The sequence below is a fragment of the Ictidomys tridecemlineatus genome, chromosome 3 (genome assembly GCF_052094955.1).
Source record: "Ictidomys tridecemlineatus isolate mIctTri1 chromosome 3, mIctTri1.hap1, whole genome shotgun sequence".
In the NCBI taxonomy this organism is placed as follows: Eukaryota; Metazoa; Chordata; class Mammalia; order Rodentia; family Sciuridae; genus Ictidomys; species Ictidomys tridecemlineatus.
Genome location: NC_135479.1, coordinates 132486535 through 132503597, shown reverse-complemented (window position 1 = coordinate 132503597; position 17063 = coordinate 132486535). Strand labels below are relative to the sequence as shown.

Here is a 17063-nt window from a genome sequence, read left to right as displayed (position 1 = left end):
CTAACGTGGTAAATTCCACTGATCAATTTTCAAATGTAAAAGGAAACTTACGTATCTGCAATAAACCTCAAACATGATGTGTTGATTTCATTCTCTATTGTTTTTATTCTTTTTTATTGGTTCTTTTTATATGACAGCAGAATCTATTTTAATATGATTATACAAGCACAGAATATATCTAATTCTAGTTAGAGTCCATGCTTATGGTTGTACGTGGTAGTGGGATTCACTATGTTGTTTTCATCTTTCTAAATTATTAAATTCAACTTCCTAAATTTCATTAAGAATTTTTGTGTCTAGGTTCCGGAGCAATGTTGGTTTATAGTTTCCTTTTTATGTAATATTTTTTTGTTTACCTTGAATATTGAGGGCAATGCTGTCCTCGTAAAATGAATTAGAAAGTATTCCCTTTGCATCTGTTTTCTGGAAGAGATTATGGAAAACTAGTATAATTTCTTCCATCAAATCTTGGCCAAAATTCACCAGTGAAATCATCAGGGCTTGGTGATTTTTTTATAAGGGGATTAATTATGGATTCAGTTTCTTTAGATTCTCTTTGTATATGTGTGAACTCTAGTAGTTTTGTTTTTTAAGATATTTGCTCATTTCAAGTAATGCGTAGAGGGCAGGGGATGTGGCTTAGTGGCAGAGTGCTTGCCTAGCATGTACAAGGACCTGGATTTAATCCCCCCAAAAAGAAAACTAAACTTTCTCCCTATGAAACAATCTGTAGAATTTATTGGCATGAAGTTGTTCATGATATTCTTTTTATCATTTTAGTGTCTATAGAATTTGTAAAGATGCCTTTTCATTCCTCATATTGTTCATTTCCTTTTCCCGACTTATTTCCTCTTCCTTTTTAAAAGTAACTTAAAGTGGAAAGGTAATTAAATCTCTGTGATTCTATCATGGACCCAAAGAAAGATTTCCTGTACAAATTTGCACTGAAATCATCATCTCCACCCCCATTACTCTTTGCAATTACTGGGGGTCCTATAAATAATAATACTTTAAGTTGAAAGCACTGAATATGTTGGAAAGAGGGAAGAAGTTCTCTGCTAAGTTTATGAGAGAGTTGAGAGTAGGTTCATATGGAAATCCGGGAGAATTTTAATTTAGAGAAAATTCGATTTAGAATAAGGGACATGGAAATCCCCTTTTTCTAAAGAAGTATTTTATAGAATAAGAGTTAGACTTCTGGTGGTCCTGAAATATACTGGGATAAACAGGCACATGCTATGGAGAAGTTAATTTTACCCTGTCAAAACCAGAGTCCAAAACAGGAGTGATTTGTGGTGATGGACATGAACTCATAGTCTCTGAGAGGAACCAGAAAGAATAAACATGTGAACATTTACTATCTTTGTAATTTTCATCACTGAAGTCAGACAGGTACATGTTCCAATTCCACTATGACTCAGGGTCAGTCACTTAATCTGAGTACCGGCTTTCTCATGTGTAAGTGGTAGTAATAAACATGCTTTACTTTATAGGGATATAAGGATTAAATGAGATATTATATGAATCATTGTTTAGCACAGCCTCTCACATGTGGTATGCATGCTATACATTTTGTTTATTATTATCAGCACGTACTGAAGTCCTAATTATACATAATTAGAAACTGAGAGGAGTCTCATAGATCATTTAGTTCTAATCCACAATTTCAACAATAAGGAAGTTTGTAAAGCAAGAGGAAGTGCCTTGTCCAAAGTCACACAGTTTATCATTTGATAAAATTCACTCTGGAGCCTTGATCTTCAGCCTCTGAGTTCTTCCAATCACCTGCTTCTCGACATCATCAACTCACTCAGTAGATCAGGAGTCAGGAAACTCAATTCTAGATTCTGGCTTTTCAGTTGGTGTGCTCTGTGATTTTAGTGAAATTCTTTCTCCTTTTCAGATCCCAGTCTCCTGATCTATAAAATGGACACGTGACAATATTTCAAAAGGTCTTTCTAGACTAAGTGAATTGTGTCTTATACAGGGAATTTAGACTGATGTGTAAGAAATCGGTGCATTGTAATTATTTTCCTTGAGTAGGCACTTCTATTTTTTTGCCCACAATGACAAAAAGAAAAAGAAAAAAAAAAAACCTTTTGTTTCATGTTCTATTTTAAAAAGAAAAAAAATTATCATTCGTTTCTAATCTTGTTGGTTTGCAGCTGGGTTGAGACAAATAGCACACCAAGCTTACAGCAAATGATTGGCTTCCCAGGAAAGAAGCCTGAAGGTGGCCACTTTGTTTTCCTTATCTCCCTTCTGGGTGCTGATAAACACAGCCTGCCTCAGCCTATCCTGTCCCTGTCCTTGTCCCTGTCCCTGTCTTTGGCTTAGGGATTTGCAGTGTTCACGCTCCTGGAACCCTCACCATCATATTAGAGATAATTACCCATTCTGTATGTTCCAACTGGAGGGGGAGCGGGCTCTATCTGCCTACCTTAGTGAACACCACAAAATAGAGACAATATTCTGAAAAGATATGTCAATTAGTGTGCCTGCCTAGCAACTTTCTTTGGCTGCAGTGAGACAAGTTTTTCCTTTTCTCTCACAATTTCTCATTTTTGCAAGGTTTTCTTTGTTGTCACTTAGAATGGCTATGCAGCCTGTGACATGTGTCTTCCTTCCAGAACGTACTGAGAAGGATCAGTGTTCTGCCAAAACTTGGTGCCTGCCCTCAAGTAACTCAAAAATTAGGAGTAGGAGAAAAACGAGGAACTCTTGGTCAGTATTTTAATGAATTTTAGGTGTTAGAGGGTTTACTTTAGAGAAGGAGAAGATGCACCTGGTAGTTGAAGACATAGGAAAGATCAAAAAGTTGGGATCAGGAAAACAAGTCTTGCCTCTTTATAGTTTTCAACAAATCACTGGTAGAGGGATGTTGCATATTTTGGATAGGAAAGCTGAGGCAGTCTGGGAGACCCAGCTTATGTGAAGTTACCTGGTGGCCCAGAGGAAACAAAGAATGCCAGGGGATTGCCCTGCCTCTTCAAGGGTCAGGTATGAGTTTTAACCCCAACACTATTAACATTTTCTGTCAGATCTTTATTGGGGAGGTTAAACTGAATGTTGGAGATGAGTGGCACTAGATGCCAGTAAGGCCGCTCGCGCTCCCCAGCTCTGGCCATTTAACATCTTTCCAGAAATGGCCAAATGTCTTTGGAGGGCAAAATCACCCACAATTGAGAACCACTTTGAGATGTAGCTTGAAACATTGGAAAAGATCAAAAAGCTGGGATCAGGAAAACAAGTCTTGCCTCTTTATGGTTTTTAAGATGTCACTGCTAATTTGTGGCATCAACCTCTTCATTTTAAAAAGAAAAGAGATCCAGGCAAGTAATTGCTTGCCGGTAATCCCAGCTACTCTGGAGGGTGAGGCAGGAGGAGGGCAAGTTCCAGGCCAGCCTGGGGGAATTAATGAGACCCTGACTCAAAATTTTAGAAAAGCTTTTTTAAAAGGGCTAGGGATGTAGCTCAGTGGTAGAGCACTCCTAGGTTCAATCCTCAGTACCACATTAATTAATTAATTAATTGATTGATTGATTATAAATAGAAAGGATTCACTCACTTGTTCATCATTCAACACTTCTTCCTTGGGGAGGGTGTGTGTGCTGTGTGCCAGTCACCCTTCTACAAGGCAAGCAGGGTCCTATCCTCATGGTGCTTTATTCTAGAGGTGAGAAGCAGACACCAAACAAGTACACATACTCAAGCAAAATAAAATTCCAGGCCATGACAAGTTCTATGGAGGAAGTTAAACAGGGTGATTGCATAAAAAGTGTCTGAGGGCAGGAGGCTGCGCTTTGAGATTTAACTCTGAAAGGGCGTTAGAGCTGAAATCTATGTGATGGGAGGAACAGTCCCTGTGAAGCGCAGAGGGAAGAAGGATCCAGGCAGAGGGAGCAAGACATGAAGAAGCACTGAATGGCCTGAGCGGTGTGTCTACAGGGTGGTGAGTGATGGGGAGACATGGTGGAAGTTGGAGTCTGAGGGGAACCAGAGGGCCAGTTCCTCTAGGGGTACGTAGACCTTGTAAAGAAATTTGAATTTTATTTTAGCTGCAGTGGATATTAGGACATTAGTAAGCTGGAAGCAGAAGAGTGACCCAAGGTGATTTCTTTTTATGAAGATGATTCTAGTTACTTTGGGTTAATGGATTTTAAGAGGCCAAGAATGGGAGCTAGAAGCCAAGGGATGAGGTAGTTGCAGGAGGAATAGCAATGGAGCCTGGAGATAGGCTCCTGGAGAGAAGTGGGCAGAGTCAGAAGAGAGACACCTGGACTTGTTGACAGACTGGTGGAGAGAGAGGGACTGGTGGAGAGAGAGGAAGCAACTATACTGCCAAGGCTTCGGGACCCAAGAACTAGGTGTAGTATTTTGCTATTTACTATCAGAGAAAATCCGATATAGGGGTGAAAGACAACAGTTCAGAATGAGTCTAAAGTAATTTCCAACTAGACGATTCAATTCTGTAATAGAATTAAGTATTGCACTTGTTTTACTTTCTACAGAGACTTCAGTCTACCCACTCTCACTTCACAGCACATGTACATCACAGACGCGCACCCGAAAATCTGTAACAAAAACAAATGCATGAGACAATGTCAAAGCAGGAAATCAAGAGTGGTTGCTAAACTACTCCATGCGTGGAGAGAGGGCCCCCATGTCTGACAAGCAATAAAGGGCTTTGGAAAATCATGGTAGATGAGATCTTGTCAATGGGAGGTTTTGCTATCAAAAAATCTAATGAGGCTTAAAGAAAACTGATAATTCATTAGCATTCTTGAACAGGCCTTCACTTTGCTGTGTGGTAATTACTGAGTAGCTACCCACCAGCTCAGAAATATAGTGACAAGACAGACTGCTGCATCCATCAAATCCCAACAGCTATCATCATCTAATGAATGCACATGAATCAAACAGTGGAAAATAATAATAATGTTTCTGCTTCCCCTCGGAGCCTTTCAGCAAGGTTTTGAGAGCCTACAGTGAATAGATTTACCGGAAAGACAACCATGGCCTTGCACCCTACAAGGAGCAAGGCCACATTTGTCTGACAGCTACAGGATAATGATGTTCCTTAGATCCAAAGGAGAAGGGGTTAAAAGGATAGATGGGCTTTTATCTGACGAGAAAGTAATATTTCAGCTTAATTTTTTTAGGAAAGTAAGAAACTGAGAGGATTCATGGCTTGGGACTTTCCAGATTTCAAGACAAGAACAGGATTTTCTCCAGGGATGGCAAAGGGGTGCATTTCTAGAGATCTAAGATCCAGTTTGTTTGGCACAGGCTGGAAAGACCACGTGAAATGGTGTCAAGTTCTGTGTCTGGGACTCAGAACACACAGGAGCAAGTCTCAGATCAAGCTCTTCTGATGTAACTATGGACAACTGACTTCCACTGTCAGAAGCTTTAATTTTTATAGCTCTAAAACGGGGATGCTAACATATCCTCTATATTTCCAAGTTGTTATAGTCATGAAACTGAATTACGCTTCAGAAAAGTTCAAGTTCTAGGAAAACAGGGATTTTACAATGGTTACTTTTTAAATCATAGCAATCTCGAGAGAAGGATGTAGCTCTGAGTCACAACAAACCCCTGAAACAAAAGAATTCACAGATCCACCCCACTCCTCTTATTTTCTTCATTATTAGATGACTATTAAAGCCTAAAATTCATATCATCCTGGAGAAATGTATAAATCTTGGACTTTGGAATAATATCTTTATGACCTGGGATGAGTCCTTATTATAAACAAATAAGTTGCCTAGTAGGGGTAACACATAGACTCGTTGCTGCCAGCTCTGCTTTGGCAGAGGTGGGTTTCTCACAGTGCCTGACAGGTACCCATATACCCTTTCTGCTACAAAGATGCATCTATGATGCTACAAAGAGCATCTGAACAGAGGATTTCAGAACATGAATTCCAGCCCCTGCCTTCTCAACTCTGTTCTAGGTGAAGGCCTGGTGCCCTCTGCCCCTCTTTCCTGAAACTAAGCCTAGAGATCTGGCACATCCACCACAAGAGGTCTAAAACTATTTCTGCTCCTTAGACTTGGTAGTCACAGTGCCTCAGTGGTCTTTGGTGCAGCCTGCTCTCTCACCAAATATAACCAAAGCTACAATCTTTAGTTATTTTCTACTATGCTTGCTCAGCCATTACAAGTACATATTTATGCCCCAATTTCCTGCTGAGACTATAGTGTTCATAATACAAGCCATTCTGTCTAGGCTTAGATGCTCTGGTGATGTCTTGCCACTATCCTCTTCTGGGTCACTGGATCCAGTTCCTCCCATCCACCTACCAGTAGTAATTGGTTCTGTTCAAACAAGTTATTCATCTGGACTATGCCACTGTGTTGCTGCCTTACTGAGTCCACATCACCTTTGTCTGGGCCTCCTACTTCAAGCCCCATAGAGGTCAGACTGGAATTTTATTCTGACTCCACCAGCTGGCCTCAGGAAGTCCTCACATTTCTCTGGACCTTGCAGCCACTCGACAGTTTGCAAGACAAGAGAGTTCCCGTGGTCCTGCCCGGACTATTTCCCCTCCACCCCTACCTTCACACAGGGGCTTTGGCCTGGGACCTCCAGAGATGTTCCTCAAAATCTGACTTGGGGAGAAATCATTCTAACTCTTCACAACCTTTTCTGGAACCTTACTAGAGAATTGCCATGCAAACAAATCATTCTCACTACTTTAGAGGTATACCTCCTCGGAAATAAAGCCCACAGGTCCTTTTCTCTTTCCTCATGAGCATGCCCTGAATCTGAAGGGCAGTTTATGAATTATCAGTTCTGAGACATCCTGTCATCCTTCCTCAACAAGCCTACATTGTATTTAAAATTGTTAATGACATGCTAATTTGGTCTTGGTCAATCCTTTTATTGGATCAAGCTGAGCAACCTCAGTGAGCTTAAGGCTGTTAAAAAATACCCTTCAAAGCGAGAGATAATAACAAAGTCATCAGCTGAGATTGCAGAGAACTATAATACCATCTGAACTAATGCCTTTGAGATGAAGAGCTTTCCTGCAGAGCATTCAACTGGAAGATGTATCCAGTGAGTGCGGCAAACACTGTTTAAGTCTCCACGGGGAGCAGGTGGTATGGCAATTCAGATTTAAGTTATTTCTCCTTTTATGTGGAACGCAACAATCCAGAAAATCCATTGACAGTTAAGTTTAGTGCCATTAAATTTTTCTACTAGTTACGTGGGATGATTATAACAGCTCAGAGCAATGTCCTGTGACTGAGTCACCAGGCAACCCTTCACCCTCTTTCTACCTCAGCTCACTCATGTGAAATGAAGGCATTGGTCAATGTGGTCTCAAGTTCTTCCCACTCTATGTTTTTTTTTCTTTTTCTTTTTTGTTTGTTTGTTTTGTTTATCCATTCGCCAGCCTCTGACCATACTTACAACTTTGGCTTAAATCTAAGCTAGAGTTTGTCTTCAAATTAGATGTACACAGGCTTTCAGATTACTCTTGGCTACAAGTTTCCCAAGTTTTAAACTCTATTTGTTCCTAAAAATTACTAGACATCTAATATGTGTAAGATGCAAAGGTTGTTGCATTTGTTAGAACATTACTTTGGAATTAAATACAATTTTCATTTGGAATCTGTTGCTTTGGGCCTGAGACTGAGCCAGCTCCCACCTTCAGGGGACAAACCTGCTGACTTGAAGGCAGTTCTCTGGCTTCTCCACAGAGGACCCAGGGGCAAGGGAGACAAGCTAATCCAAAACTCCAGCCTGCACTCCTGTATTTATGTTCTTCCAGAGCTGAAAGAGACTTTTTAAATTAATTAATTAATTAATTAATTCTCAGCAGAATGCATTTTGATTCATTGTACACAATTGCAGCACAACTTTTCATTTCTCTGATTGTACATGATGTAGCATCATACCATATGTATACCTAGGGTAATGATGTCCATCTCATTCCACCATCTTTCCTGCCTCCATACAGCATACCCACCCTCCCTTCCCCTTTGCCCAATCAAAGTTCCTCCATTTATTCCCATGCCTCCCCCTCCTCATTATGGATCAGCATCTACTTATCAAAGATAACATCCAGCCTTTGGTTTTTTGAAGCCCTAGAATCCATCACACCCCTTCATTTTACAGCAAGGAAACAGACTAGCCTCATAAAAAAAGTGAAGTGGTTAGAACATTAGTGGTTAGACAAATCTAAAGGTTATTAAAACACTCAGTGAAACAGACCTGGGTTTGAGAATGGTTTCTACCACTTGTTGTATTATGACCAGTTAAATAATTTCAATGTTTTATGCCTCTATTTCCTCATTTGTGAAATATAGATAGGTGCTACTAATTTTATAGAGCTTTGAAAGGATGCATAAGAAAGTAAAAATAATAGGTGAGTATTTTCTGAATCTTAGACACTCAATAAGGCCAACTATTTTTATTGCAATGTTTGGGGATCAAACCTGTACCTTCTACTCCATTTGATTGTAGGATGGGACGCTTTCTTTTTGAATCTACTCTCATTCAGATATGAGACTGAATCAATAGGGGACTAGTTTGAATAGGTTATAGAGAATCAAGGATAGCAGTGGCCAGGATTAGAAAAGTACAAGGACCCAGGCCGCCAGTGTGACTTGTTCAAACTGTTTGCCCACAGAATGTCAGTTGTGTATGTCTCTGTTGCACCATTCATGTAATCTATCAGGACTATGTGCCTGTATGCTCCTCTGTATTGCAAATATTTAAGACAGAGATTTTGAAAGGCAGTGGTAGGTAGCATACACTCTAGAGCTATACAGCAAGGACTAAAATTGGAGCATTAATATGTGTGTGTTCTAGGCAAGTTTCCTAACCATGTTTCAATTTTCTCATGTGTGAAATGGGGACCATAATAGTCCTCTTAGTGTTGGAGTGAAGATTAAATCGCTTAATAAACCAAATAGACCAGTGTCTAGCTTTAAGTTTTACATAAGTATTTGCTAAATAAACAAAAATTTGCCTGTATCCAGTTCTTGGCATGGTGCTCATTTCTAGTGTTTGATAAATGGAGTGCTAAAGTGAAAAACCTGGGCATGCTTGCTGAGCAATAGTTAAAAATCCAAGTTCTGGCCTCTACTCTGTGACCTTGCCTTGAATCGAGACACCAGCACCAAAGGGAGTGAATTAGGTGCATGATCCCAGTGCTCAGCACTGGATGCAGCAAGCTGTCGCCGTGAAGAAGCTGTGCATCTAATGAATCACTCCATCCCAGCTGGCCACCATGGGAGACAATGGCTGCTGGTCTGTCTGCTCCTGCCCTACCTACCTTTTCTTCCATATTGGTTTCTGAGTGGCGGGGCAGATAGAATTACAAGGGTGCTGGGAGAAGAATCTCCATAGTTCACAGCCTCTTGAGCACATAATGAGCTCACTGTAGAGCATATCTCTGGGAAAAGCGAGAGATGGATGCCAGTGAAGGATGGAGCACAAAGCCAAATGATGCCCCACCTTAATCCACTGCTGCTCAAAACAAGTTCTCAATTGCTTCCGAGGTCTTATCCTCTGAGCCACCCCCACTCCTCAGGTTCTCTCTCCACATTCCCTTTGATTTACCTCTCCTCTCCCAACATAGCACCTACAAGACCTACCACCCCAGAAACAATAGATCTGGCTTCACCCCCTGGACCTTGTTCCAGGAGACAGCTTCAGCTTCCCCTCTGTGACAAATGGGGGCAGGAACACTCACTTACAGGGTCCTGGTATCTTAAGGAGTGCTTATCATGATAAAATGCAGCACAAACCATGTAAAATTCTACCATTTACAGAGCCAAGGGTTCGCTTTTCTTTCTCTCATTGAACTTAAGCAGCCCCCTCAGGAAGTATTTTAATGGGTTTATGTAAGACTAAGAAAGTTTAATTGTATTTTGAACCAGGGTACATACAATGAAATGTTATATGAGTCAACATAAAGCGCTCAACAGTGTCTTATACTGATAACACCATGTTAATGAAGTTTAATATATATGTGGAAATGACAATGCAGGGGAAAGATCTAGACTAGAAGCTCCAAAACACGATTCTAAACTGATTCTACCACTCTGATTCCTCATGTTAAAATGTTGATGTTTATGCTTACTCTTTCTCCTTCATACATGAGGTAGAGCTGGGGTAGAGGGTCAAAGTAGCGATGTTAGTGTGACTGTAGTACTGTCGACATTTTAGAGACAGTTAATAGTGTGTGATTGTGTGTGTTGATAAGCTGCTGTATCCATTTCTTTTCAAAATTTCTATTTCTCATTTTCTTAGTCTTTTTTTGCCAATTGGAACAAGGAAATTTTAGTCAGGATGATTAACCAGTTTCTAGAGCATGTTTACAGTATTTGCTTTAAAGCTTACCATATGATCATTGGGGCTCGGAAACAGAATAAATACACACACTCACACACACACAAAAAAACCCCCACATTTTCAAAACTTCAATTTTTGTTATATAAAACTGTGTAATCTTTGCCCTAGAGTGTTTACTCTGACCAGCCATGTAATTGGACTTTATCAGCTGAGTTGGAAATAGGAGTTATCCTTTAATCGGATTAGAAAGATTATCTAAGACTCTGCTGCATAACCCGAAAGCTGAAATCTGTGTTGGTTTTTAGACACTGAACCTATAGTCACATTTTTTTTTCCCCATCAGAATGGCTTCCTGGAGGTTCTGTATTCAGAGAGGAGTTAGACTGTATTCAGGGCCCAGTTTGCACTTACCCTGGTTTTTTTGTCTAAGGGTAATGCATGTGATTCAAGGTTTAAGGATTTCAAAGTCGAATGGTAAATAGGTGACTGTGATCATAAGCCAAGTCTTGATGTGTGACACGATTGAACTGGACAACATGACACCCATGTTCCATTCAAGCACAATCATTCTTTAGCTGTGTGAACTCGGATAAGCCACGTGGACTCTCTGAGCCTCAGTTTCTTCATCTGTAAAATGAAAATAATAGTATCAAACGTGTTTCAGGTTTGCTATGAATGTATACAACATTCTATCCTTAGTTAACCAGGCCCTGTGGATAAGTCTAAAGGCTATTAAAACACTGACTCTTGCTGATCAGGTAAGTGATTGCTCTGAAAACTATTCTATTTGATAATTTGGTTTTTAGAAAAATCAAGAATTATGTTGATATCAGAATTATGGCCTAAAAAGAGAGACACATGTTCCCAATATTTGTCCAATTTTATTTGTGGATCAAGAACATGGTTCCCTTTGGGATCTCTCCATGCATTTCACGCATTGAAGATAGCTGCACAGGAGCAGATGTCTGTTTACACAGATACAAACAAGGAAAGTTTTGCAAAGCTGGAACAATACAGTAGCTATGTCCCAGATTATAAGGGAAGTGGGATGGTCCTAAACTGTTTTGACCCCACCTGGGTTAGAGAAGGAAGCATGTTGTGCTGCTTTTATCCTTAGGTGGATTTGGGTTGTCAGTGCTACCTAGTAGAGTAGAATTTTGGAAGGGTTTCTCAAAGAACTATTTTCTTCCCTCTAAGTCAGATGTCCAGGCTGTTAGCACCTCTGGTAAAGCAGAAGAAGCTGCTTTCCTACAGCAGCCATAAAGATTTATTTCCTCAAACCATCCTCTCCGATGCTACAACAGATCATTGCTTTCCCACCATTTCTCTGGGACTGGACATTGTTCTAAATGCATGTGTGTTATGTATACTGCCCTTAAGCATCTCAAAATGCATGGGGACAGACAGGCCTGGAGCCAACATGCTGCTTGACAAATGTCTACACGGGCATGATGTAGAAGGCAAAAGACAGTAACAGGTGGCTAATCTGTTAAATAATAAATCATTGTCACTTTTCTTCCCTTTCAATTGGCTTGGATTCCTTTTCATCACTTCTTTCTAATTCCTCTGCTTCATCCCCAAGATAATTTCCACAGGGAGAATCTACCTTAATGGATGGGATACACTTTTGGAACAACAACAAAAAAAAACTGTGTTCCTGGCCCTGCATATTATCAATTCTGTAACCATGGACAGTTCTCCCAAGTTCTCTAAATCACAAATTCCTTACCCACAAAATGTCAATTGTAAAGATTAAATACAAACACAATGAAAACTCCTGGACCATACTAGGAACTCAATAAAGCTTAAAACAACAACAAAAGGGTAACCCTCCCGAATCTCATCATTAGAGTCTAACAACCCTGTTCACATCCAGAAATAATAGGAGAGAGGCTCATCCACTGTCCGTAGGAGTTGGATGAATGCCTGCATCAGCCCTTTGCAAACAAGCTGATCGATGGAGCCAGTGATCAGGAAAATTGAATTCCACTGAATACACACCACTGTCTGCCTGGCATCATCATATTTCAATGAAGCGAAATTGTAAATAGTGGGTGGTGTTTCTGATGAGCTATGTGTTTGGGAATAAGGGATTTTGAAATGTCATTTTGAGCTCAAATTAATCAAATTTTGAATAACAGAGTTTGGAGAAACAAGTTCAATAGCATCTAAGTGGTTATTGAAAGAAAATTTAGTCTGGGCCGCAAAATAATAACCACAGAAAATAAAGTCTCCATGGTGCTTTCTTTGACCTTATAAAAGATAGGCCCATATTCTATTCTTTCTGTATTGTTCATTCTCCAAATATTTAGCAGGAAAATCCCATGTGCCGGGAGTTGTGCTAGGCACTAGAAAAACTTGTGTGCATGGAGATAGGCCCTGGATCAGAAAACCCACAGCTGAGTGTCAGATGAGGTCTCTCTGCTCCTTAGAGATCTGGTTAAACCTGGCTTCACTCATAGCTCATGACTTGAGATTGTCCAAATCCTTCCCTGAGATTCTGTCATATTTCCCTGCTTACTTCTCCTTGCCTCTGTGCTAGTGCTTGTGTGACCTCTTTCTCTTCATCACCCCAGAAACACACCCTTATAGCAGTATCCCTGAAATCTACTTTTATCAAGTATTTTGTAGGGTCTTTATAGACTTAGGTCTCTGAGAGAACCATAGAATGGGTATATTACAGAGTGGATGATCTCCTTTCTTCTCTTTGGAGGAACAGCAATCACTCTTTGATTTTGAGCAAAGCAGTTGTGACCTGTCTTTTGTCACTCTTATTTTCTCTAGTTATAAATTTTTACCCATATATTTTTTAAATAAGTACAGTTTCTTTCCCACAAGAAGATTGGTGTTTCTGTGACATCTCTCCTTCTCCCACCTTATGATACAGATTGAATGTCAGCGTGTATGATGTGAGTACTATTGGAGAAATCAAGAAGGAAGGGTCTGTTAGTTGGCCTGGGATGATCGGGGTTGCCTGGCAGGAGAGGGGGCATTTGCTGGAGTTCTGGCATGCAGAGCAGGCAAGGATGTCGAAAAGGCTCTAACAGCAGGAAAGACAATGGCATGCTTCTGTCTGATCCTCCTTTCCCAAGACAAAGTGGAGCTGTTCCAGGGCCACCATGCTGTGTCCTGCAGTATGGAAAGAGTGGGAGGTAGCACTTCGAAGCACATCCAGTGGAGACAGGTAGGAGGCATCAGTGGCAAATGATAAGACTGGGAAACTTGTTGAGTGAACTCAGCCAAAATTTTCAGGAGAGAAAATTCTAAGGTATAAGATGAGATGGAAACTAGGTCAGCAAGAAGATTCGAATAAATTCTGGGAAAGTGGGTCTAGAACTGTTGGTTCTCAATTAGGTTGCACACTGAAATCACCTGGCAGGCTTCTAAAAGCCCCATGTTTGTACCCACTCTGACTTAATTGGTCTGGGATGTGTCCTGAGCATGAGGATGGGTTAAAAACTATCAAAATGCTTCTAATGCTCTGGCAGAGTTGAGAGCCACTCTTCCAGGTATATCCAGAGGTGACATTGATAACAGGAGCAGCTTATTTCAAACATCTGCTACCACCATTGTGCTTGGATATGGAGGGAGGGTAGAAACAGGGAGCCAGACATCTTTAGGATATAGGCCTAACCTGCACAGATTTGAGAGCCTTATATGAGAAGTCAGATTTTCTTTCTTTTCTTTCTTTCTTTTTTTTAAATTTAGAATATTATTTTCTAGAAATATTTTTCAAAGCTTGATCATTAAATGACTTCATCAGATCACCTGGGGGTGCTTCATAAAATACATATTTGAAAGCTATGCCTTATGATTCCTAGAAGTGGAATAGATCCCAGAATCTTTGTTTTCAACAAATTCCATAGGAAATTCTCATGAACATTAAAGTTTAGCAATCATTTTTATGGCAGTATGTTTTGTATTGTAGAAGCTAACAAATGGCACCAAAAAGAGTAATACCACTTTTATGTATATATATTTTTAGTTAGAGATGGACACAATAACTATTTTATTTACTTGTATGTGGTGCTGAGTATCAAACGCAATGCTTCACGAATGCTAAACAAGCACTCTACCACTGAGCTACAACCCTAGCCCTGAGCAATACCACTTTTAACCAAACATGTACCATATCCAAATGCTATATGCATAGGTTATTTTATCTTACACTTAGATAAATATTTTGAAGTACCATTATCTTTGCTTTACAGTTGAGCAAACTGAAAGTCAGAGAAGTTAAAGGACTTACCCATAATGATGCAGCTAGTGTGTGGCAAAACCAACTTTCAAACCATCATCTAACTGCAAAGCCACAATATTCCATGTATGGTTCCTTCATAGCAATCCAGAGTATACCAACGAACATTCTGAAGCCCTGCTTTTTTAGCTTGAAAACACAGCACCAGGTGGGCTGGCTGCTGGAGCCTCTGACAGGGTAGCACCAGGCCAGCAGCTGACTTTCTAGTTTGATATGCAAGCAAACCCCACCTTGGCCTCACTTTCGGATTTCTATATCTCTGGGTATCCATGGAAAGCCAAGCTTGCTCCTATTCCTCTCCATTAAGGACCTTGTTTGACTTTCATTTTCTCTGTCCTGCACTCTTTCCAAGGAGAGGGATCTCATCTTTGATGCTGAGTCTTTTCCCAGGTGTTCTATCCACCTGCTGCTACCAATTGCTTAGATAGTGCCATTTAATCTGACACATCTGTGGTGTAATGGAAAGAACCCCAACTTTGCAGTCAGAAGATATATGTGCACCTTGGTTTCTCAGGGTTGCCTTGGATAAATCACTTTACTCATCTCAGCATTCATTCAGAAATCAGACTATGATTCACCATAGTGTCCAGACACAATTCTTTACCTACTTTCCTGAACTCTTTTGTATAACCTGAAATGGGGTTGACCCTCCTCCCCTAACATGAATCTGTCCACCTGATTAGCAATATCTTCTACTCAGGCTCCTGTGGGAGAAGGGAGTGGTTTTGCCCCTTCCATAAACTCACTTACACTACACAGGTCAGTGAATCTTCTGCCTTGATTGGGTGCCAGGTGGTGGGGAGCATTCCCTCTCCAGCTACTCCTACCTCCCCAAATGGGAGAATATACTACTTGTCCAGAGCCAGGGCATTCAATAAACTCAGTGTCCTCAGGGCCTGGCTTACTACACCTTGTTCAAGCAGTATTCATATGCTGTGTTCTCTCTTCTTCTTTTGCCTAAAACCCAGGTAAAGTCTGACTCAGATTGGCGGGCTTTGTTGATCTCCAGCTTTTATTCATGGCTGATTGAGTAGGAGAGTTCAAGGTCCCTCTCTGGGTCCAACTTTCTTTCTACTTCATGGGCATTTCTGAATGCATGAATCCTAAGATTTGGTGAGTAGGAAGACTGTTAATAGGTCTAAGTCATGTTTTCCAAGTCAGCTTTTGCCAAATAGTCCTTATCAGAGATTATCAGATGCAATTTTATTCCCAGGCTGCAACAATTTTCTAAGTGTGCAGCAACCCTCAAGGATCCTTTGCTGAAGAGGAGTCCAGCATCCCTGAGGCATGAGCCAAAATGTCATTATTATGCAGTCAGAGATTCCATCTTTACTTTTAAAGTAAAGATGTTCACTAAGCCCCTAGGTGGTTGTATGTATGTCTAGATATTGTTATTCCCTCTTAAATTTTCTTCATCTCCAACTGCAGAACCAGTGCCTGGCACATTGCAGGGGCTCGATGTTATTATTCTCAATGAGTTAAATAATGCCCCAACCCACCAACAACTCTGGTGAGTTACACACACACACACACACACACACACACACACACACACACACACACACACACACAGTCAAAGAACAAAACAAACAAAAATTTGATGCAAAGGGAGTTCGGTCTTTATGCTGTCATTTCTTAACTGGCTGATTTGGGATGATTAAAATCATGAGGAGTCCAAAAGTGGAAGAATTCGTCATGTTTGACGTTGGCACATTGGAACCAATTTAAAAAAATTGCTTCTGCATCAGCAACACGGCCAATTTACATGTACTTGTGTAACGAGGAAGAAAAAGATGCAGACGCTGAACGTGAGGAGGAGAATAACCAGGGGAGAGGCCAGGGGGCGGATCCCTAAAGGAGGAGGTAAAGAGGAATGGGAGGAATGGGAGAAGGAAAAACACAATGAAAAAGAGAAGGAAGGGGCTGGGGCTGGGGCTCAGCGGTAGAGCGCTTGCCTAGCATGAGTGAGGCACGGGATTCGATCCCCAGCACCACATAAAGAACCAAACAAACAAAAAGAGAAGGAATAATGAAAAAGAAGGCAAGAAAGTAGATAAAACCCCTCCTCATTCAAACTCAGAGTATTAGACCAGCTGAGAAAGAAGACACGGGGGCTAAGGAGGAAAATACTGCCCACAGGCCTCCAGGTTACGGGGTGTGATTCCCTACATTAGACTAGTTCCATGGCATGGTTCAGCTTTCTTCTTCCTAGTGTGATCAGTCCCCCACACATAGTAGGTGCACGCACAATAATTTCTGGTGGAATGGAAGAACGCCCGGCACCTGATCATGTATCCTGATACTCTCTGTATAGTTTGGGGGCTGTTGGTTTTTATTTTTCAAGCAGGTGCATTTTTAAAATGTGTATATTTTAACGCCCCTCCACAGAGCCTAATCAGACACCCCCACCCCTATCATATCACAGCCTTCCTAACTCCCCAAAGGCCCTTATTTATTTTATCTTGTGTATGTGTGTGTACATGTGTGTTTGTGT

The 17063-nt window shown here is 40.7% G+C and overlaps 1 long non-coding RNA gene across 1 annotated transcript; it reads right to left on the bottom strand.

Annotated features, from left to right (window-relative positions):
• Window positions 1-1557: 1557 nt before the first annotated feature.
• Window positions 1558-5910, bottom strand: LOC144375869 (uncharacterized). The gene is made up of 2 exons (XR_013435722.1): window positions 3569-5910; window positions 1558-1919 (listed from the first exon to the last, which is right to left on the bottom strand). It is a non-coding gene; the product is annotated as an uncharacterized LOC144375869 (long non-coding RNA).
• Between the last annotated feature and the right edge of the window lie 11153 nt (window positions 5911-17063).